The sequence below is a fragment of the Macrobrachium rosenbergii genome, chromosome 33, assembly GCF_040412425.1.
Source record: "Macrobrachium rosenbergii isolate ZJJX-2024 chromosome 33, ASM4041242v1, whole genome shotgun sequence".
Taxonomy (NCBI): domain Eukaryota; kingdom Metazoa; phylum Arthropoda; class Malacostraca; order Decapoda; family Palaemonidae; genus Macrobrachium; species Macrobrachium rosenbergii.
Window position 1 is genome coordinate 3,694,934 of NC_089773.1, and position 17,182 is coordinate 3,712,115.

Consider the following 17,182-nt stretch of genomic DNA (forward strand, 5'->3'; position numbering starts at 1 on the left):
TTCGTCTGTCCGCCCGCCATTTTTCTGTCCTCTCTTTTTCTGTCCGCCCTCAGATCTTAAAAACTACTGAGGCTAGAGGGCTGCAAATTGGTATGTTGATCATCCACCCTCCAACCATCAAATATACCAAATTGCAGCCATATAGCCTCAGTAGTTTATTTTTATTTTATTTAAGGATAAAATTAGCCATGATCTTGCGTCTGGCAGCGCAACAACACAGGCCATCACAGCCGGTTGAGAGATTCATGGGCCGTGGCTGAGAGTCTCATACAGAAAACTCGATTGAGCCGAAGAAATTTAGGCGCATTTTTTACATGTTTTATAATAATTTTACTTCAGTGAACAGAAACCACTAATTCTAATGGAGAGAGAGAGAGAGAGAGAGAGAGAGAGAGAGAGAGAGAGAGAGAGAGAGAGATTAACATTGACAGCAGTTCGATACAGGTCAAGGGGAGGGCGTGTCTTGGAGTGGAAGAGGAGAAAAAAAAAATGAATTACGTTCTGTTTTTTCTCTTGGTTTTTGTAAATTCCTTTTTGTCACTTTCGCCTTCTGACCAGTGCATTCGGAAAAGCTGAGTATGATCAATAGCTGAATGGGTTACCACCGATGAATCCCAGAGGGCGATATCTTTGCTACAGCGTTATCCTCTCAAGTAGCTAATTGAAACAACACTGGTAATGAACAATACTTGGACGGGTGACTCGAATGAAGATTATTCAATGAATAAATAAAGCGAAAAATGAGGAATTTATATTACAGTAATGGGCGATATGAGTAAAAATATGGCCAACATATGATGGAACATATCGATAAATGAAATTATGTAAACCTACATAACTTATAAACAATAAATTATCCAGTTGGAGATAAGGAATGGAATGGAATACAGAGTTTAGGCCAAAGACCAAGCACTGGGACCTGTGAGGTCATTCAGCGCTGGAAAGGAAATTGAGAGAAGGAAGGTTTGAAAGGTGTAACAGGAGGAAAACCTCAAAGCGGTTGCACTATGAATAATAGTTAGGAGAGGGTTGAGAATAGCAAGATGGAAGAAAGGTAATATGGATGGAGGTACAGTAAAAGGGAGAGATAAGGAAAGACACGCTGATGCTACCAATCATGTCGGCTTCAGGTGCATTTGATCAGTCCCGTAACCTAAGATATTCCTCTGAATCTACTTTAAGACTGAATTTAGTAAATCTGTTTATTTCTCAGTTTAATGTATAATTTATTTACTTTTGTTTTTAATCATAGTTAATTCAGTCTCCATATATATATTATATATATACATATACACACGTACATATATATATACACATACACACACACATACTGTATATATATATATATATATATATATATATAGATATATATATATATATATATATATATATATATATATATATATATATATATATATATATATATATATACAATCATGAAGCTACAAATGTCGCTTAATATTAAATTCACGCTACCTCAGGAATATCCCCGATGGGGAATTATCACCGAAGGGGAATTTGGTTCGAGACTCGGCAGTACCAGTCCATTTATCACTTATAAATTCCCCTTCGGTGATAATTCCCCATCGGGGATATTCCCGAGGTAGCGTGAATTTGATATTAAGCGACATTTGTAGTTTCTTGATTGTATATGAGTCATGGTGTGATAAAAATTTTGTGTGTATATATATATATATATATATATATATATATATATATATATATATATATATATATTGTGTCTATCCAACTTAGATATTTATCCTTTTGGGACAATTCTAAAATTAACAGTTATTTTCTTTTTATCTGCAATTATAGACCTTGCCAAGCGCAGGATTGGGAAAAAGAACTTAACTAACTGCCAAGCTTTTAAAACACAGAAAACGTGAGAGAAATCCGGAGCTAAGAAGTCGGGGGAAAGATGCAGTCAGCCAACCACGATGGCTGAAGGGGCTAAAGCTTAAAGTTTTCAGGTAAAGTATCATTATCTAAAGCTTAGTTTTTGATTCACATATCATTATTTAAAGCCCAGTTTTCGATTTGTATAGCATTATGTAAAGCTCAGTTTTCAATCTGTAAATCATTATCTAAAGCTTAGCTTTCAGTTGGTATATCATTATCTAAAGCTTTCATTATCTAAAGCTTTTTTTTTATTTGTATAATCATAATCTAAAGCATTGTTTTCAATTCTTATATCGTTATCTAAAGCTTAGGTTTTAATTAGTATGTCATTAACTAAAGCTTACCTTTCAATTCGCATATCATCATCTAAAGCTTTGTTCATAATTGGCATGTCATTATCTAGAGCTCAGCTTTTAATTAGCACGTCATTATCTAAAGCTTAGCCCTTAATTAGTACGACATTAAGTACAGCTTAGCTTTCAACTTGCTTATCGTTATCATTGACAGAAATTCTTTAAACACTACAACAGAACACACTTTAAATGGCCATACTTACTTTTATTCCTTCAGCGTTGTTGTAGTGTTATTTCAGTGAGTGGAAAGTTCACTTTGGTCGTCTTCAACTCGCCAGACACACAGGAAGCGCCGACTGTAAAGTCGATGATCCAACTGCCTTTAAAGACTACATCAGATGTGGCCCCTTGAGAGAGAGAGAGAGAGAGAGAGAGAGAGAGAGAGAGAGAGAGAGAGAGAGAGAGAGAGAGAGAGAGGCTAGGATTTCGCGCCAAAGAGAGAGAAACCTGGTCTCCGTGGGAGTGTTGACTATATAGAATTGAATTGAATATAGAATTTAGGCCAAAGGCCAAGCACTGCGACCTATGAGGTCATTTAGCGATGAAGCGGGAACTGACAGTAAAAGGTTTGAAAGGTGTAACAGGAGGAAAACCTTTTGCAGTTGCACTATGAATCAATTGTTTAGGAGAGGGTTGAGGGAAGTAAGATAGAAGAAAGAGAATATGGAACGAAAGGGGTTGCAGCAAGGGGCCGAAGGCATGCCGCAAAGAACCATAAGCAATGCCTGCAGTGCACCGCGTGAGGTGCACTGACGGCACTACCTCCCCTACGGGGCCCATGGGAGTGTTGGCTGGAAAGATTATTATTTTCCATTTTAGAACTCTCACCTTTGCCAGTGCGCCGAAAGCTTTGGTGATAGACCTACACTGGAGGGATTTATGACTTCTCTGAAATGGGGTTTGAAAGAGACGCCTTCCTTTCAAAGAGTAAGGAAAGTGTCCTTTGAAAATGATTTTGTAGATCGTTGTAGTGGTGTGGTTAGGTTTAGTGAAGTACCGTTATTTTTAATAACACTGAGAGGTGCCGTAGAACACAAAGGATAATATGTAGTTAGGTTTAGCTAAGTTAACTAAAACGATTGATTCAAAATTCACGAGGATTTCATTGTTCTTAGAGGCTGTGGACTATGTAGTTCGAAATATATATGTATATATATAAAATATGTTATATATATACATTTTATGTATAATATATACATATATATATATACATATACATTTCAAACTACATATTCCACAGCCTCTAAAAAAATGAAATCCTCACACATTTCAGATCAATCATTTTAGCTATCTTAGCTAAACCTAACTACATAAATACCGTGTTCTACGGCACCTCCCAGTGGTATTAAAAATAACGCTACTTAACTAAACCTAACTGCATCACTACAACGATCTACAAAATCATTTTAAAGGGAAACTTCCGCTAATCTTTCAACGGAAGGCGTCTCTTTCTAACCCCATTCCAGAGAAGTCATAAATCCTTCCCGTATAGGTCTATCACGAGATCTTTCGCCGCAATGGCAGTGGCGAGAGTTCTAATTTTCTAAAAGGGAAAGATAAAAGCTTTCGCCTTTTCGATTATCTGCGTGCATGGTTGGATGAGTTTACTAACCTTCTGCCTTCCCCTCTTGAACCCACTGCAGTCAATCAGCGGCTCAGTACATAGTAGGAAGCACAGGTGAATCAAGTTACACAGTGTCCATATTTTTTCTTGCCCGCCTGAGACTTCAACATTGCTTGGCCAAACCCATCAGTTCACCAAACAGTCAATTTATTTTTACCCTCTGCTAAATGTTGGCATTTTCGTCCTGCTTTCGTTTTTCTTGAATCATAGTTGCTTTTTGGGGGTGCCTAGGCAAGTTAAGAACAATTTGGTTACCTCCCCATTGTCAGGTGGGAGAACGAACACGTTAAAAAGGGCGATTTAAATGTCGGGTGACGATTTGGCAAGAAAAAAAAAATGTTAGCAATGCCAGACGTATGATAATTTTGCATCTTCGTTCTTAAGCATTTGAAATAGGGGGTAGATGGAGATATATCACGTGATGTGAGGTCTTGCTTGATCTGCTGAATGCACGAGGACCATTTATTTTGCAGTCAATCAATTTTTCATAATTTTTAGTAATTTCCGATACGATAAGTTCTACAGGCAAAGAGGGGAACGAATCTGTAAGCGCCTTGCAGTACTCCATTACTAGGTGACTGTAACGGTAAACATTAATCTTTTTTCTCTGACTTCCACCGGTTTTTCGCGGGATTCTATGCGTTTTCGTGTTTATTTTAAACTTGTGCCTGGTGTTAGTGCACATTCAAGATTTCTGCATGGCTAAGGGAGTACAAACAGCGCTGGTGCAAGCGAAATGTAGGCGCCAAGAGAAAGATGAAACACGTGTTGTTTGCACCCCGAATGATGGAGATGTCGGTCTTGATGGAGAAACTACCTGTGTCTCCCGAGTGATTTTACGCAACTAGACAACGAATCATGCCGGTATTTTGAGGTGTATGCGCTCGTTATAACTGAGATATACATTTGCGGGTATGAAATGTGGGAAAGTGATCTTTTCAGAGGAAAAAAAGCTTGAAGTGGACGAAGCGAAAGATCTGAGGGAAACAACACCGTGGAATGTCAGAATGCATCACGGTAAGGTAAGTGTATGACGTGACTTTTATTACTATGTGCAATACCGTATTTAAGGGCATCGGAAATGAATTATATTTAGGGAATTGATATAGGAGGTGCTTTCTGATATGATTTGTTGACATAATCAAAGCAGCTTTTAATAAAAAAAAATAAGAGCAGTTATGACCCAGAATGTTTTTTGTTTGTTAAAAAAAATATAATCTTAATACAGTTCAAAACCGTTTTCACAGAGGATTTTCAGCCCTTACATTTTGAATTTTTGTTATTGATTTTCAGTTATTTTTACATATTTAAGATAATGTGTTAATTTTATAAAGTTTATAATGTTCACACACACACACACACATATATATAGTATATATATATATTATATATATATATATATATATATATATATATATATATATATATATATATATATATAATATATATATATATATATATATATATATATATATATATATAAATTTTGTCCTGATCGGCTTCGACATAATGGAACACGTATTAAGTTTATTATAATCATTATATATTATATATAGGCCTATTGTGTGTGTTTGTCGAATTTGCAATAGCTCGAGAATAATAGTACTGTGGCGACTGCCCCTTTTATCCAGGTATTACTGTGCTGACTGTCCCTTTTATCCAGGTATTACTGTAGTGACTGTCTTTTTATCCAGGTATTACTGTAGTGACTGTCTTTTTATCCAGGTATTACTGTAGTGACTGTCTTTTTATCCAGGTATTACTGTAGTGACTGTCTTTTTATCCAGGTATTACTGTAGTGACTGTCCTTTTATCCAGGTATTACTGTAGTGACTGTCTTTTTATCCAGGTATTACTGTAGTGACTGTCTTTTTATCCAGGTATTACTGTAGTGACTGTCCTTTTATCCAGGTATTACTGTAGTGACTGTCTTTTTATCCAGGTATTACTGTAGTGACTGTCCTTTTATCCAGGTATTACCGTGGTGACAATCCCTATTATCTAGGTATTACTGTGATGATTGTCTCTTTTATCCAGATGTTACTGTGGCGACTGTCCCCTTTAACCAGGTATTACTGAGGTGACTGTCCCTTTTATCCAGGTATTACTGTGCTGACTGTCCCTTTTATCCAGGTATTACTGTAGTGACTGTCTTTTATCCAGGTATTACTGTAGTGACTGTCTTTTTATCCAGGTATTACTGTAGTGACTGTCCTTTTATCCAGGTATTACTGTAGTGACTGTCTTTTTATCCAGGTATTACTGTAGTGACTGTCTTTTTATCCAGGTATTACTGTAGTGACTGTCCTTTTATCCAGGTATTACTGTAGTGACTGTCTTTTTATCCAGGTATTACTGTAGTGACTGTCTTTTTATCCAGGTATTACTGTAGTGACTGTCCTTTTATCCAGGTATTACTGTAGTGACTGTCTTTTTATCCAGGTATTACTGTAGTGACTGTCTTTTTATCCAGGTATTACTGTAGTGACTGTCCTTTTATCCAGGTATTACTGTAGTGACTGTCCTTTTATCCAGGTATTACCGTGGTGACAATCCCTATTATCTAGGTATTACTGTGATGATTGTCTCTTTTATCCAGATGTTACTGTGGCGACTGTCCCCTTTAACCAGGTATTACTGAGGTGACTGTCCCTTTTATCCAGGTATTACTGTGGTGACTGACCCTTTTATCCAGGTATTAACTGTGGTGAATGTCCCTTTTATCCACGTATTACTGTGGTGACTGAAAAGCATTTTCAGTAATAGGCTCTATTACTATGGTCTTGGGTGCATGGAATGAGGTATGATAAACCAGCAGTGTTTATTTACCACATAAGTTACAAAGGGAAGGGGGAGGGGAAAGGGGAAAAGGGAAGGGTACGGGTTTGAAACCTACCCTGTTATCTAAGTTGGGTCAAATGATGGCCACTTGCCAAATTTCGTGTAGATCAGTCCAGCGGTTTGGATTTCTATTGTGCACAAATATAGGCTGCTAGCAGACATGCAAACATTCACGTTTATATGCAGTATAAGATAAGCAAAATATGAGGTTTATCGAGGTTTGTCGTTGAAAGCAAGATCGTTGCTTACTGGTAATTCTAATCTATTACTACCCCATTCTCAAACCTTTTTATTAATATTGTTTCTTTTACTAATTGCAACTCATTTAGAATTTGTGTTGTTCCTGACTGAAATTCATTTTTGTGAAAAATATCTGGTCTCTCTCTCCTTCAGTTGCTTAAAAAATGTTCTTTTAAGACTTGTCTGTCCAGGGGAATGTCGTAATTCTTTTATTCTTCACTGTTCCGAATATTGCCCCTTGCTTGCATCCAATGTTGTTGGGAAAAAAAGTAAGATAATATTTCTTATTACAGACCTAACTATTTAATTGGCGCTGTTGTTAAATGAGCTCATTGTAGATGTTTTATAACATTTTTTGTTTTTCTCCTCATCTTTAAAAATTTCCCAGACCATACGGTGGCCCATTTAGCAGCAGATATGCAGTTAACTCCAATAGTCTTGCATTTTCTTCTGTAAGGCTCATCACCACACAGTTAGCTGTAGGTTTTTCCAGTTATGACCAAATTATGGTATGATCCTCCTAATTCTATTGTTAGAGCTGCAGAAATTCATACTTGGTGCATTTTTCTTAACCGCACATGGGTCTCATTTCATTATTTATTTTGCTTTTATTTTTTATATATGTGTTCTTTACTTCTCATTTTTCTTTCTCTACCGGATCGTTTAAAAAAATACCCAAGGTAGGCCAATTGGATATCAAAGGTGCAGTGCCAGTGTGTTAAGACAACATTTGTAAAAAGTTAAACACAAATAGTTAAACCTAGATGTTAAAATTAGACATTTTAAATCTCACAAAATAAAAGAACAGCAGTTTTGAAAATCTCATATTTAAAATCAGTGCAGCACCCTGATTCATCCTTGTTATCATGTAGGCAGCTTAAACATTGTTGAAACTAGAAGAGGTCTCCTTATTCTTATGTTAACAGTAATAAACCCAGTTTAATTATACAGCAGTTTGCATCCGATAGCAATCTCACAGGTAAGGTACAAACTACTAACTCTATAGTCTTCAATGGTTAAGACAGGTCTTTGAGAGTGCTGTTTTACCCTTTCTTTGGGAGATGATTTTAAAAATGTGTATAAACTTTTAAGTTATGAGATTCATGAAATAAAAAAAAATTGTGGCTAGTAAAAGTTCTTAATTATATTTCAAGGAGTCCACAGATTACAAAAAATACTCAAATATCTCTTAACATAAGAATATACAGCAACTGAAGTTATATGCAAACAATTTGCTTAAAAAATTAACTTCAACTAAATATTTTTCTTATAGAATTAGCAGATAGGCTTGGCTAATGATTTCCATATGCAGTGAATAGGCAAGTTAGCCATAACATATGTGGCTAGGATAGGGACCTAGCCTAAGCCAAGATACAGTTAGCCTAACAGATTACAAAAGAGAAGCTAGGCCTAACTTTATCAGCCTTCCGAATATTGGAAATATATTTTAAGCACTGCCCTTCAACATAGGCTACACATTTTGGTGTTTTGGTACACTAGGCTAAGTTACAGTGTATCAAAGCAAACAAAATGAGTTTATGGTATTCGGTAATTAAAAATATTTTAATGTATTGAGTTCCGGGTTTCACTGGCTTCTGCCATAATGCAGATAAGGATTTACTTAAAAACTAAGAAAGTGTAGGGGATTTAGTTTTGAAGAAATGCTAATTGGGTTGCTAAGTTAGTGGTTTAAGGAAGATTACTGATATGAATTCCAAATTGCATGGATATGTGCAGTTCACATAAAGTAATATGTACACATTCTTGCTCCTTAAGAAATATATCAGAGTTTAAAGTTACAAGCAAGAACTCGGGCATGACTATAGACCGGGAGAGTAAAGTGCTTTTGAATAAAAATTTCCAAAAACCTTAAAATATTGTAACCTAACCTACCTGTAAGCTAACCTAACCTAGGGCATTGTGCCCTGACTTCCTTTCATGACCTAATTATGGTATGGTTCTCCTAATTGTGTACTTGATTCATTGGAATTTCAAAATTTCAAACATAGTGCAAATGATTTTTTTTTATGTTGAGCAAGATCACATAGGTCTAATTTCATTGTTTATTTGTTTTATCTTAGAGGTTTTTCTTTAGTTATACAATTTATTCTTATACACTTTATTCTTTACTTTTCACTTTCCCTGGGTTGCTTTTGCTTGTAGCATTTTGCTTTCCAGATTCTGTAAAAAAAATATGCAGTATAGACAGTTGGATATCAAATGCAGTGCCAGTGTGTTAGGGCAACATTTATAAAAATTTGAACACAAATAATTAGGCCTAGATGTGAAAATAATACCTTTCAGATTTTATGAAATAATCTTTATGAAAATCATATAGGCTATACTGTATTCAAAATCGGTGCAGGAGTCTAATTTAACCATGTTATCAGATTTATAGCTTAGTCATTTTTGAAACGGGGAGAAGTCTTTCTATTTTGATAAACTTTGGTGAAATATACAGTAGTTTGCTTCCATTAGCAATCTCATAAGTCAGGTACAAATTACTAACTTTATTCTTCTCAGATTAAAATAGGAGTTTGAAAGTGATGTATAACCCTTGGGATATAAGAATCATGAAATAAAAAATAGGACTAGTAAAAGTTTTTATTATATATCAAGGAGTAGAAAGTTTAACAAAAACTTGAATATTTTTAGCACAAGGAAAAGTCATGTGCAAACAATTTACAAAGCAAATATTTAACTTAGACTTATATTTTTCTTATAAAATAAGGTAGTAGGCTCACTCCCTAATTTTGGAGCAATATTTTGTGCACTGCCCTGAATCTCCACATTTTACTGTTTTTGGCACACTAGGTTAAGTTGCAAGGTATAAAAAAAAACAACCTAATGGGTTTCTGGAGTTCTGTAATCAAAAAGATTTTATTGTACTTACTCAGTCTTGGGTTACACAGGCTTTTTCCATGTACAAATAAAGATTTCTTTCAAAATTAAGATGGTGGATCAAGTTTTGAATGAATGCTAATTGGGTTACTGGAGTTAAGATTACTGTCAGGAATTTCACATTGCAGGTATAGGCACAGTTTAATAAGGAAATATATACAGTACATATACGTGCTCCTTGGGAAATATATCAGAGTATGAAGTGGTGAGGGAATATAAGTATGTGCTTGATTAAAAATTGGCAAAAAAAAATTAACTTAACCTCATCTGCACTTCATCTTTAACGGTACTTAGTGCATGTAGAGTAGCCTACATGAGGTTTGATAGCCCAGACCATGTTAGTTAGGTGAGACCCTTGCCTAAACTAACCTAGGGTATTGTTCCCCCTGTTTGATAAAGATTTTCAACATCTTTGACCATTTCTGAGATACCCCAGGTCTGCAAACAACCCTAAACAAGTTTGGAGTTTCTCCCCAAAACTGAGTAGAAACCATAATTTCTTTTTGATTACAGAACTCCAAAAACCCACATGCTGCTGTAGATACCATGTAGCTTAGCCTAGTGCACCTAAAATCGTAAAGTGTGGATATTGAAGGGCAGTGCCCAAAATATTTTCACAAAATTAGGAAGGAAAATACCAAAGTTAGGTCTAGATTCTCTCTTATACTTAATTGCCTATTGAACTGCCAATGTGTTTGGTTTAGGCTAGGACTATTAGCAACATTATGATATGACTTATTTGCCTGTTAACTTAATACGGTAATCATTAGCCAAGTGTACTACATTATTTTGCAAATATATCTATATCTACATATATATATATATATATATATATATATATATATATATATATATATATATATATATATATATATATATATATATATATATATATATATACATACATACATACTTAAGACTGCTAAATCCTTTTCTGTGCCTCATCCTACCCTATTATTTCCATTCTTTCCCTTAAGGCCTTGCTAAATCCTTTCCTATGCCTCATCCTACCCTATTATTTCCATTCTTTTCCTTAAGGTCACGCTGAATCCTTTTCTGTGGCTCGTTCTACCATATTCTTTCCATTCTTTCCCTTGAGGTCTTGCTAATCCTTTTCAATTCCTCATCCTACCCTATTATTTCCATTCTTTCCCTTAAGGTCTTGCTAAATCCTTTCCTATGCCTCATCCTACCGTATTATTTCCATTCTTTCCCTTAAGGTCTTGCTAATTCCTTTCCTATGCCTCATCCTACCCTATTATTTCCATTCTTTTCCTTAAGGTCTTGCTAAATCCTTTTCTGTGTCTCATCCTACCCTACTATTTCCATTCTTTTCCGTAAGGTCTTGCTAATCCTTTTTTGTGCCTCATCCTTCCCTATTATTTCCGTTCTTTCCCTTAAGGTCTTGTTAAATACTTTTCTGTGCCGCATCCTATCCTATTATTTCCATTCTTAACCTTAACGTCTTGCTCAGTCCTTTTCTGTGCCTCATCCTACCCTATTATTTCCATTCTCTACCTTAAGGTCTTGCTAATCCTTTTCTGTGCCTCATCCTTCCCATTATTTCCATTCTTTACCTTAAGATCATGCTAATACTTTTCTGTGCCTCATCGTATCCTATTATTTCCATTCTTTCCCTTACATTCTTGTTAAATCCTTTTCTGTGCCTCATCCTACCCTGTTATATCCATTCTTAACCATAAGGTCTTGATAAATCCTTTTCTGTGCTTCATCCTATCCTATTATTTCCATTCTTTCCCTTAAGGTCTTGCTAATCCTTTTCTGTGCCTCATCCTATCCTATTATTTCCATTCTTTCCCTTACATTCTTATTAAATCCTTTTCTGTGCCTCATCCTACTCTATTATTTCCATTGTTTACCTTAAGGACTTGCAAATCCTTTTCTGTGCTTCATCATATCCTATTATTTCCATTTTCTCTTCAGCGTCTTGCTAAATCCTTTTCTGTGTCTCATCCTACCATATTATTTCCATTCTTTCCCTTAAGGTCTTGCTAAATCCTTTTCTGTGCCTCATCCTACCCAGTTATTTCCATTCTTTCCCTGAAGGTTTTGTAATCCTTTCCTGTGCCTCATCCTTCCATATTATTTCCATTCTTCCCCCTTAAGGTCTTCCTAAATCCTTTTCTGTGTCTCATCCTTCCCTATTATTTCCATTCTTCCCCTTAGGCTAAGGTCTTCCTAAATCCTTTCCTGTGCCAAATCCTTCCCTATTATTTCCATTCTTTTCCTGAAGGTTTTGTTATCCTTTCCTGTGCCTCATCCTTCCATTCTATCCCTTAAGGTCTTGCTCATCCCCCTTCCCCTCTCCAACCAATCACCACAAACCCCCACCCCCCACACCCACCATCAGCCATCAACACCTTTGTCCCTTTGAAGGGAACGAATCCAATTTCCATCTGTTTACATTTGAACTCAACTATTTCCGCGGATGATGTTTCCACTTTTATTTTCGTGTTTTCCTCCTTTGGAGATCCCCAAGGATCCACATCAACGAAGTTAATTTCCTGCGGGTGTTTTTAAAATCAATCTCTCTCTCTCTCTCTCTCTCTCTCTCTCTCTCTCTCTCTCTCTCTCTCTCTCTCTCTCTCTCTCTCTCAGTGTGTTTGATAACATATCCGTTGTAAATCATGAGGCGTTTGTTAAGTATAAATTCACACCGGCATTATAAAATTAGCTGAAAGTGATCTCTCTCTCTCTCTCTCTCTCTCTCTCTCTCTCTCTCTCTCTCTCTCTCTCTCTCTCTCTCTCTCTCTCTCAGTGTGTTTAATAACATATCTGCTATAAATTATCGGATGTTTATTAAGTATGAGTTCACACAGGAACTATAAATCATCTGACAACAATACTCTCTCTCTCTCTCTCTCTCTCTCTCTCTCTCTCTCTCTCTCTCTCTCTCTCTGATCTACTTCCACTCGGTGGCTTCTGTCATCCCAAATAGACGCTACAAAAAGTGATCGCTCATTTCCGGGAGAAATTGATCTGAGTTGACAGCTACTTTTCATTCTTTATAAAATCGCTTTTTTTTTCGCTTACGCTCGACAAAGTTTCCCGGCAGGGTTTGTTTATCTTAGGTTGCCTCTTTAATTAAAGTTTCTTTGTCATATCCGACAAACAGAGGGAAGTGCTCTGGTTTGGTTAGTTTGTTTGTTTGTTTGTTAGTGGGGTTAATTAAGCAAAAAAGTCCTGTATTTGTTTTACAGACATTATAATGAGGGTGGTCTCCTGGCTGTCAACGATTGATTAGATTTTGGGGGAGAGGGGGAGGGAGGGAGGGCCATTTTGAAGTTGGATTAATCAGCCCTGATGGAGTTTTTATGTTTGTTTTTCTAATATTTTCCGTCATAAATCTCCGTTGGTTTATTTCAGTTTCCACTAAGAGAGATTGAAAAGCATTAGCTGTATCGTTTGGAATAATTGTACATTCCATGAGGAATGTGACGTTGATCCTTCTATTCGTGGTGGCTGGGCTGTCGTTTCTATTCTTCAGCAATGCTGGTTGTGGCTTGAGTCCTCAGTGAGGAAGAATGAACAAACATTTACACACGGACACACTGCACACACACACATATATATATATATATATATATATATATATATATATATATATATATATATATATATATATATATATATATATATATATACATACATACATACATACATACACACATAGGCTATATATGCCTATGCATACATAGCCTATATATGTAGCCTATATATTATATATACATATATATATGTATGTATAATATATACATATATATATATGTATAAATTATATATACATATATGTGAATATATATATATATATATATATATATATATATATATTTATTTATTTATTTATTTATTTATTTATTTTATTTATTTAACACACACACAACCTTACCCCTTTTGAAATAAACAGAACCGAAGCATATTGTTTTCTATTTCAAATATAAAATCGCGTGAGCAATTGTACTATATTATATTCGTCACATTACGTAAGCTTCATTGATCACCATTTGATATATCAAAGAGCTTCAATTCGACAGGTGTTCGCCCCACAGGAAATTGGCGCTGAATACTGTAACGCGATTACGTGCAGTAAATTCTCCAGAGAGGATTCAATGCGAGTGGGCTGCAGAAGGAATGCGCACGCTTGCATACTTACATGCATATATATACACATTTATATATATCTGTATATATTACACATACATATATATTATGTATATATAAATTTATATATAAATATATATATATATATAATATACATATACATATATATATATATATATATATATATATATATATATATATATATATATATATATATATATATAGGCTATATAATATACATATATATATATATATATATATATATATATATATATATATATATATATATATATATATATATATATATATATACATACATACATACATACATACATACATACATACATACACACACATACATACATATTTATATACATATATATATATATTTATATAAATACATATATATAATTATATTGTCATGGTCACTTTTCAATGTGACCACCAGGTTCTTAAACCATACATCATATTGAGACTGGAATGGACTGGTGGTCCGCAACAACCAAAGGAGGTGCAAAAGAAAATAGTCAATGTAGCCTTAAACCTAATTTATTCTTTACATATTTACAACTTTGAGGCAGGTTCTGAAATGAAGAGCGACTACACAAAACAATGTACGTTACTATAAACACTTCAGTATTAAAATAATTACCAAAATCAATGTCATATGCAAAATAACAATGCTCAGTATTAATACCTTCAGTATAATAAATAAGTCACAGTAGTGAAGTAACCACAGCAGCAGTCAACAATGGGTCAATAACCAAAACAAGGCAATAAGGCATAATAACAGCAGTAATACTCAAAAATAATAATAAGAGACATACTTGCTCGACATAAATTACTCGTGCCATTCAAAATAATACATAAATCACTTGGGCCTCTTGCTCAACACAGTGACATAATTAAAACCTTCCAATAATTATTACTCTTGCCCTTCAAAATAAAAGCAATAACAATTGTCAGTGTACTACAACTCATCCAGAACAGCAAACTGCCTTTCGTTGGAGTAACAGCGAAAGATCCACAAGGACGACCACCGCACATCGACGAGCAATCTCCGATCCTCCATCACCGGACGACCTCGACCAAGACGGTGCGACAGCAATAAGGCTGCCAACGAAGAATTCATTCTTCCACACTGGCGACTATGGTTTAGTCAGCCCTCGACCTTCGGAACTTATCCCGCTGTACTCCTCAGCAACTAAGCCAGCAACCATCACATGCCGCTTGAAGACCATCTCCGACTCCAATGTGATACTTCGAAATAACCGACTCCAAGGTGATACTTCAAGACCAACTGCTGCAACATCCTCAACCAAAAGCTGTTGAGAACCGGTCGCTCTTCCTTCCAAAGCCTGTCTGACTTGCAGGGAAAACGATAAGGCGAACGTAACCTCATCTCTACACGTCCAACACGAGAGGTCAGCCAAACCCCCGAAACAATGCTGTTATGAAGAAACAATCCAACAACTGGACGAGCCTGACAATATATATATATATATAATATATATACATGTTTATATAAATAAATAAATGTATATATATATATATATATATATATATATATATATAATATATATATATATATATATATATATATATATATATATATATATATATATATATATATATACATATATACACATATGATATTTGTGTGTGTCTGTATATAATGGTATTAGAATCATATTTTATATTGAGTGATGTTGATATGGTCGATTGCATAATGTTGGTGTTTTTATCAGAACCTCATTTATTTTGGACGTATTTCTGATATGTAAGAGTTCTATAATTGTCAGGTGCCTTTATGAATATCACCCCTTAACGGGGTAGTGCCGTCAGTGCACCTCGTGTTGTGAACTGCAGGCATTAGGGTTCTTGCAGCGTCCCTTCTGCCCGTAGCTGCAGCCTCTTTCATTCCTTTTTACTGTACCTTCGTTCATATTCTCTTTCTTCCGTCTTACTTTCGTCAACCCTCTCCTAACAATTGATTCATAGTGCAACTGCTTTGAGGCTTTCCTCCTGCTACGCCTTTCAGACCTTTTTACTTCAGTTCCCTTTCAATTCTGTATTCTATATTTATTAAATTCATACTAGATCTTAAGTGAGGGTTATACTTGGTAATAAATTTTTAGTTTTCTGAAAAGAAAACTATTGTGCCGGCTTTTTCTGTCCGCCCTCAGATCTTAAAAACTACTAAGGCTACTGGGCTGCAAATTGGTATGTTGATCATCCACCCTCCAATCATCAATCATAACAAATTGCAGCCCTCTAGCTTCTGTAGTTTTTATTTTATTCAAGGTTAAGATTAGCCATAATCGTGCATCTGGCAACGATTAGGCCAGGCCACCACCGGGCCGTGGTTGCAGTTTCATGGACCGCGGCTCCTACAGCATTATTCCGATAAGACCGAAAGATAGATCTAGTTTCAGTGGTCTTGATTATACGATTTACAGAAAACTCGATTGCGCTGAAGAAACTTCGGCAAACTTTTTACTTGTTAGTTATATTATTTCTTTTTTAGTAAAGTATGCCAGGCAATTCTAGTCCTGTCAAATCCCGCATAGATGTAATATATTTTATTTTGTTAAGTATTTGGTCAATAGTATTTTTAATGGCTCGCAAACTCTGTTAAGTGGATTCTTGATCATCAGCTTATAATGGGTTTTAAGATCTCTAATGAATGTTTGCCTATTGTGAATAATAATAATAATATAATAATAATAATAATAATAATAATAATAATAATAATAATCAACACAATTACAATTACGTGTGGAACAGAAATGAATTTCTGACTCACATCAGGATCGAACCCAGGTCTTTCAATTGAAAGACGAGACCGCTGCCAGCCAAGCCACACAAGTCATAAAAGAAGTTGGAACCTGAGTGCCACTATACCTAAGGAATTACCTGGGTCCGAACCTGACGTGAGTCAGAAATTTATTATTATTATTATTATTATTATTATTATTATTATTATTATTATTATTATTATTATTATTATTATATAATAATAATAATAATAATAATAATAATAATAATAATAATAATAATAATAATAATAATGATTTTTCATGGGGGTAACCTGAGCAAGATAAGTGATTAAAAAATCAAACTAAAAAAAAATCTGAATAACTTATTGTAGAAGACAATCCATTAACAAAGGAATGACAGCAAAATAAGATAGATAATT

General features: G+C 35.0%; 1 long non-coding RNA gene across 1 annotated transcript in view; it reads left to right on the top strand.

The window, feature by feature from the left end:
* The first annotated feature begins 4,458 nt into the window (after positions 1–4,458).
* LOC136855739 (uncharacterized) overlaps positions 4,459–17,182 on the top strand; it is a 292,481-nt gene continuing 279,757 nt past the window's right edge. Inside the window, exon 1 of the long non-coding RNA XR_010858116.1 lies at positions 4,459–4,896. This is a non-coding gene — a long non-coding RNA (uncharacterized lncRNA). The remainder of the gene's footprint in view (positions 4,897–17,182) is intronic.